Source organism: Rattus norvegicus, chromosome 1 (assembly GCF_021556685.1).
Source record: "Rattus norvegicus strain SHRSP/BbbUtx chromosome 1, alternate assembly SHRSP_T2T, whole genome shotgun sequence".
In the NCBI taxonomy this organism is placed as follows: domain Eukaryota; kingdom Metazoa; phylum Chordata; class Mammalia; order Rodentia; family Muridae; genus Rattus; species Rattus norvegicus.
The window spans coordinates 71,962,487-71,969,729 of NC_141534.1; the positions used below are offsets into that span (position 1 = coordinate 71,962,487).

A 7,243-nucleotide genomic window follows, 5' to 3' on the forward strand; every position below is an offset into this window, starting at 1 on the left:
AGAAGCACTGTTCTGAAGTTATTTGTCTAAAGCAGACCTTGTATATTCTTAGGAGAAATTAGATTATATTAAATGTAGCTAATGAAAATTTTCTATTTCCTTGTTACTAGACAAAATATCCTCATAAAATTAATTGAGCAGACCACTTAATTTTTATAAGTTATAGTTACATTTTCAGTATGTAGTATTACTATAATCCTTGCTACTGTCACATAAAACCACAATTCTTTGCCTAAAAGTCAATCATAAATTCTCCCTTCTACACCTACCCCTTTGTATTTAATGGTGTGGCACTGTACCTAGAGTTTAAAACTTATACCTGAACCTGTTAGAATCGAGTTATATAAGGCCAAATACAGACAGAATTATTCAGCATCTGTATTTTAGCATGATCTTTAGCAAAAATATTAAGAACACATGTCGATATCAAGAAATGTCTGAGATATGTATACTGTGATCCGTTGGGACATAAAAATACCATCTATAACAGATAGATGACCGTGTCCAGACCTTAAATGTGTGTCCTGTTTCATGTGTAACTGTTTGTAAAACTGTTGTGTTGTCCTGTTTTCACAGAGTTAGAACATTCATTCTAGAATGTAACCATATTGGAAATCATGCTTTTATTTATTTTTTTTAATTTTTCTATGCTTTTGATGATAATTGTCTTTAATTATATGCACCCTGTTTCCTTATATCTAAAAAAAATTCATTCTACCCTGTAGCACGTAGTCAAACTGCAATTTTTATTTCAGGGTCTGTTGACATTCTGGGATGTTTTTGTGTGCTTCTCCCAGGAGTAGTGGAAATGCCTGGGCTGGGCTCAAAGGACTTTTTACATAGATGTGATGTTGGAGAATTACAGCAATATCTCTTGGTAAAGACATTTTTCTTATACAATTCCTAACTCATTCATTGTAAGTACTGACTTTATAGGTTGAAACCTCACTATTAAGCTGTCATGGAGATAAAAACAGAAGAGTACGCAAAGTTTGGTAGTGAAAAAAATTTTTTCAAGAGGTTCACCTGTTCATTCTAGCAGAAGACAGCCAGAAGGTGCTACTACTTTGATCACATATATGGTGGAGAGACTGGGGACAGAGAGAAGCATAGTGGTTTGTGTTCTATGAAGATGTACTGGAACTGAAAACTCAAGCACAGTGAAAAATAGCCACATATGAGAGTCCTGTGCTACCCTCTGAGGCCATGGTGATGTCCAGACCATGTCACCACTGCCTAGGGCCATGTCTTGGTCCTTGGGTCTACTGGCACCATGGTCTGTGTAGATGTCTCTGTCCCATGTTGCCCAAAAGGCCATGGGGGTATCTGTGGTCTAGGCTGTTGCCTGAGGTCATGTTGATGTGTGAGGGTTATGCTGAGGTGATTCTGCCTCTCACCAGCCACCACATGGTGGTACGAGGTGTGATTTGGGATGGGAGAGCTGGCCTATCCCCTCATCTAGGCAGCATGAGAGAGCTGGCCCTGATTGCACGGCTGTAGGAGAGCTTGTAGACAACCCAGCTCAGCTTCCATCTGGGACCAGTTCTAGGACGTTTATTCAGCCACCACAACGTCTACCCTATCTATGCCCTGCTGGGTTACGTGAAGGTGCCTCTCCTTCTGAACCAAAGCAACGGGATCTTCGTGATTTATGGCAAGAGCAGGATATCCAAGAAGGGTCTTCCCGAGGGTCCAGTATTGGTGGTGTAAAAGAGGCCAGAAGCCTAGAACCAGACCAATAACTCATTGGAACAAACATTTGCAAGGAAAGCTGTTTGGTCAAAAGAGTGTACAGTGCAATATACCACAGTTTCCAGTGCTACTGTGACAAAGATATGATGGAGGAGTGAACTAGGACATGCACAGCAGCACTGGTGCAGGAACATGGTTGCAGGTGTGAGAAAAGGCTGCAGCTGATATAATACCAGGTTCTTGCCTTGAGGGATGGCAAATTTTTTTCTTAATTTTAATTTTTTATTTTCTTTTGTGGGGAAGGTTACAAAGGTGGCAGGCAGATATGGAAGGACCAGGAAATGTGTGGAATTTGGGATGCATGATGTGAAGTTTACGAAGAATAAGCAAGGAAAAACAAAATTTTCATAGTATTTAGGTTTTTCTTTTCATTTTCCATTTAGAGTTGTCATAAACTATTGATTTTGATTCAAGGTTGCATTCAGAAATTCAGTCACACATATTCTTTCCAACCATATCCTCAAGCTCCGTAACCATCATTGCAATTGACATTGTTTCAGTTATACAATAAACTTAAGGTATGTAAACTGAAAATTCTCCCAGAATATGCTAGAGATGCTGACTGGAAATAATAATTGGGAATTCATTCCTAGATTCTTCTACTTTGTTCTTATCATGTATTGAGCACAGTACTGTCTTAGACATCTGTACTGTTTCTAAGAATTCTATCATAGATTGTGGGTTTCCTCACAGAATTATTGCCTCACTGGATTATTGTATGCTGTAGGCCTGATCATCTGTCTGGAGCCAATGACATTGCTGTGGAAGGTGGAGAAAATGTAGTAACCGAAACCAGGGAGTGCAAGTGAATATGTAGTAATTGAAACCAGGGAGAGCAGGACAATAGTGAAGGATTCGAGTGAAAGAGAAAGCAAAAGACTGAAATTGCTTTTGCTGTATTCAATTCTCCTTGCAAGGATTCCTGATCATTGCACTTACTACAGTCTCTTGTCCTCACTATGCATCCTGCCTGCTGTAACTCTTAGAAGGTATTGTGATTAATTAAACCTACATTATGGGATCTTAATACTAGTACAACCTGTCATTTTACTTGACAATGCTGGGATCAGATTGGAATAACTTTATAAACTATAAGTTTAATGTGAGTTCATGAAATAGGATTATTCTGTAATTGCTTTCCTTACATAGACATCCTTCTTTAAAATAATCTTAAGAGCTGGTGTACAGAATAGTTTTGAGAATAGCCATATATGGAAAGTTAGGAAACAGAGCAGTATGTACAGCACATATAATGTAGGAAAAGATATAAGCAATAGCTGCTTGTGAAAACCCTGCCTCTAGTGGTATAAAGCCTTGAATATAAAGCATAATATTTGGTTTGTATCCATTCCTCTTGAAGAATCTAATGCTGTTTGGTAGATTAAAAAATTTTGATGTTTTTCATTAAGCCTTCAATCTTGAAAGGAAATAGGCTTCCAAAACAGTAATGTTCGTTGCTATATATTAAGAAGTGCAAACATTGTGAGCCTGGATTGGATTAAAATCTTCTTCCATTTCTGAGGAAAAGTATTTAAAATAGGGACGTGTGTTATAAATATAATCACTGTGTGAACTTCATCACAAATCTAACTAATTACACTCCCTTATTTGTTCCATCTTGTGCCAAGTTAGACACTTTCAATAAAGATCAGATGTGTATTAGAAATCACTGACCTTGAAGTCTGGCATGCTGTTTTAGTGAGAATCCATACAGTTACAATGAATGAAAAGTGTCAGCTGCTGGGAGTTCTTTTCTAAATAGTTGCAGACTGAATTATCTTAAAAGAGAACTTAGTAATTTGTCATGTGTGTAATCTGGGAACAAGCCCTATTAATCTGAATTGTACTTACTTCTGTATGCAATACTATCAACATGTGAAAACTGAAAAAGAGTCTTGTCAATGTAATGAGCTTGGCACAACGCTTCAAGATCCCTTCAACTGTGCACCTTATAAAACAAGTGACATGGGGTTGGGGATTTGGCTCAGTTACCTAGGAAGCGCAAGGTCCTGGGTTCGGTCCCCAGCCCCGGAAAAAAGAAAAAAAATAAATAAAACAAGTGACACTACAGAAACATCTAATAATTATACATGCTTTAATGACAGGGATGTCTCTATTGACTCGTCAAATCTAGATGAACATAAAAGCATGCACACTGGAGAAGAATGTTCCGTTTCTGTGCATTGAATGAAATCTTTATATTTGTGTTACAAAATTTGTCAAGATCAAAAATGCTGGGGCTGGGGATTTAGCTCAGTGGTAGAGCGCTTACCTAGGAAGTGCAAGGCCCTGGGTTCGGTCCCCAGCTCCAAAAAAAAAAAAAAGAACCAAAAAAAAAAAATGCTACCCTGAAAAGAAGGAGCAGAGACAGGAAGAATATGATGATGATTTCAGTTCTACATAAAGTTTCTTTTTTTTTTTTTTTTTTTTTTTTTTTTTTTTTTTTTTTTTTTTTGGAGCTGGGGACCGAACCCAGGGCCTTGCGCTTGCTAGGCAAGCGCTCTAATGCTGAGCTAAATCCCCAACCCCAAAAGCAGGCTCTTCTACCCCAGGTGGGACTCGAACCCACAATCCCTGGCTTAGGAGGCCAGTGCCTTATCCATTAGGCCACTGGGGCCCACCTACATAAAGTTTCATGCAACAAATAATATACACTAGAGAGAAACCATATCAGTGTGGGCACTGTAGGAAATACTTCAGTACCGCCTCAAGCCTCAGTATACATCAGAGAATTCATACTGGAGAGAAACCCTGCAAGAGCAATGTTTATGACAAATCCTTTAACAAGTGCATAAATCTTAAAACACATCAAAGACTTAATACTGGAGAGACACTTTTCAAATGCACAGAATGTGCAAAGAGTCATCAGTTGTCAGGACTTAAGAGCCATCAGAAAAGGCATACTGGAGAGAAGCCTTACAAATGTAAGGACTGTGACAGATCCTTTGCCCACTGTACTTCATTAAGATGGCATCAGAAAACTCATTCTCCTGAGATATATCATGAATGCAAAGAATGTGATAAGTCCGTTTTTGAATTATCACATCTTAAAAAGGCATCACAGAATCCACATGGGTGGGAAGCCTTACAAATGTGAGGTATGTGATAAACCCTTTACTATAAACTCAACTCTTAAAACTCACCAGAAAATTCATACTTGAGAGAAACCCTACAAATGTAGGGAATGTGACAAATGTTTTAACAAGTGATCACATCTTCAAAGACATCATAGTGTTCATACTGAAGAGAAACCCTACAGATTTAGAGAATGTAACAAACCCTCTACCCAGCTTTATCTTATTAGAACATATGCAGAGTTCATACTGGAGAGAGACCTTACATATGTAAGGAATGTGGCAAGTCTTTTACTAAGTGATCAACTCTTCAATGCATCAGAAAATACATAATGAGAAGAAACCTTGCAAATGTATGGAATGTGATAAATCCTATACGCAGGCTTTAAATCTTCAATCACATCAGAGTTTATACTGGTGAGAGACCTTGCAGATGTATGAAATATGTCAAATCTTTTACTAAGCACTCACTTCTTAGAGAACAGCAGAAAATTATACTGGAGAGATAAGCCTTATAAATGTTGGAAATGTGACAAATCTTTTACTCAGGCCTCAAATCTTTGAACACATCAGAAAGTTCATACTTGTGAGAGGTCTTATAGATGTATGGGATGTGACAAATCTTTTACTAAGCACTAACTCTTAGAGGACATAAAAATTCATATTGGGGAGAAATCTTACAAATAAAAAAAACCTGATGGTTCCATTATCTACCTTTCAAACCCTAGAAGAAATCAGAAAGTTCATACTGGAGAAAAACATACCATTCTATCCATTGTAACATGTTATACCCATTGTCTGGCATAACCTGCTTACAAATCACAATGTGAGTAATAGAAAAAATGAGGATAACTAGCTTGTGAATGCTTATACTAAAGATTTAAATCTTAAAAAATGTAAGAAAGTTTATATTAAAATAAAAATCTGTAAATATGACTTTGGGAAAAGCTTTTCATTTTCTTTAATATGTATGAGTGCCTGGCCTGCAAGTATATCATGTATGCCTGGTATAGGTAGAAACAAAAAGTGTGCATCAGATCCCCTGAAGTTGGCACTATAGACAGTTATGTATCCCTTTTTATACATTGGAAATTGAACCCCAGTTCTTTGAAAGAGCAACAATTACTCTTTACCATGGAGCCTTCTCTCCCATCCCTGGGAAAAACTGAAAGAAAAACATTTAGCTTATTCAGTATTCAACCATTCATAATAATGCCAGACAAGATGGTATGTGCCTTTAATCATGTATGGAGACATATCCAAGAAGATCACTGTGAATCCAGGTCCATCCTGGCCTACATTGGAGTTCCAGGACTGCCAGGACTACATAGACTCTGTAGCAACATAAAAATGTAAAAAAAAATATGAAGACTCTAATTCTGCTCTACAACACAAAGTCCATACCTCTGAGAAACCGTGTGACAGTATATTATATATAATAACCATGGCTTGGTGTTCACTGGAAATTACAACCCCTCCCAAAATTATTGTATTTAACAAATGCTTTACAAAGTAGTGCTGAAATTGCAAACATAAAAGAAAATTCATCATCAAAGAAAATGTTGTAATAAGTTCTCATCTTTCACTCACCTTCAAAATATTCATACTAAAGTAAGTCTTTACAAATACCAAAAAGGAGACTAGGTGTAAAGAGACAGATTTTGCATGTTCCGTCACTGATATGCTGACATACAGCTTAGAAATCCTCAAAGGCTTAGGATATAGTGATGTATGCCTTTCATTCTAATAATCTGGACAAAGAGGTTAGGTGCATTTCTTTGAGTTTGATGCTAGCCTTGTTGACAAATTCCATGTTAGTCAAGGTTAAACACGGAAACCCCAGTCTCAAAAAAAGAAAAGGAGAGGATAAAAGAAAAAAGATAAAGAAAGTTAGAAGAAGAGGAGGAGGAGGGAAGGAAAGAAGGAAAAGAAAAGAAGAAAGGAAGAAAGAAAGAAACATTGAAAGGCAATCCGGCAGGCATGCAGGAATTCCTTTTGAGGTACTGATGGGGAAGTATTACTCTACATTCTAAAATTAAATAAAATAGCTGCTACTGATAGCCATTATAACTTCATGGAGTTAATGCAGACTCTGAAACCCTTCATCAGCCATGATGAAATCGTAATTGCCCTAGTCTTACACAGTTACTTATTCTTAGTACTTTCTCAACAGTATGGGTCCTTGCTTTACCCACCTCCTACGGTAAGAGTAGTTGTCCTTCACAATGCTAGAGAGTGGCACAAACTGAAAGGCTTGGAATTATCACTGTATGAATTTCTCTATGGATCAGGCCTCAAATCCATTCAAAAGAGAGGTCAATTATGCCTATATACAGTAGTGCCAGAATTGCATCAGTGCACACATCTTGGCTAGTACTTTCATTCTGTAGGATGCATGGTCCAGGGGTATATAAGAT

General features: G+C 37.5%; 1 non-coding gene and 1 pseudogene across 1 annotated transcript; one reads left to right on the forward strand and one right to left on the reverse strand.

The window, feature by feature from the left end:
- Positions 1 to 4,296: 4,296 nt before the first annotated feature.
- Trnar-ccu1 (transfer RNA arginine (anticodon CCU) 1) lies at positions 4,297 to 4,369 on the reverse strand. Its single transcript has one exon. It is a non-coding gene; the product is annotated as a tRNA-Arg (tRNA).
- An 18-nt stretch (positions 4,370 to 4,387) lies between these two features.
- LOC134484190 (zinc finger protein 54-like) lies at positions 4,388 to 5,513 on the forward strand (annotated as a pseudogene).
- The last annotated feature ends 1,730 nt before the right edge of the window (positions 5,514 to 7,243 follow it).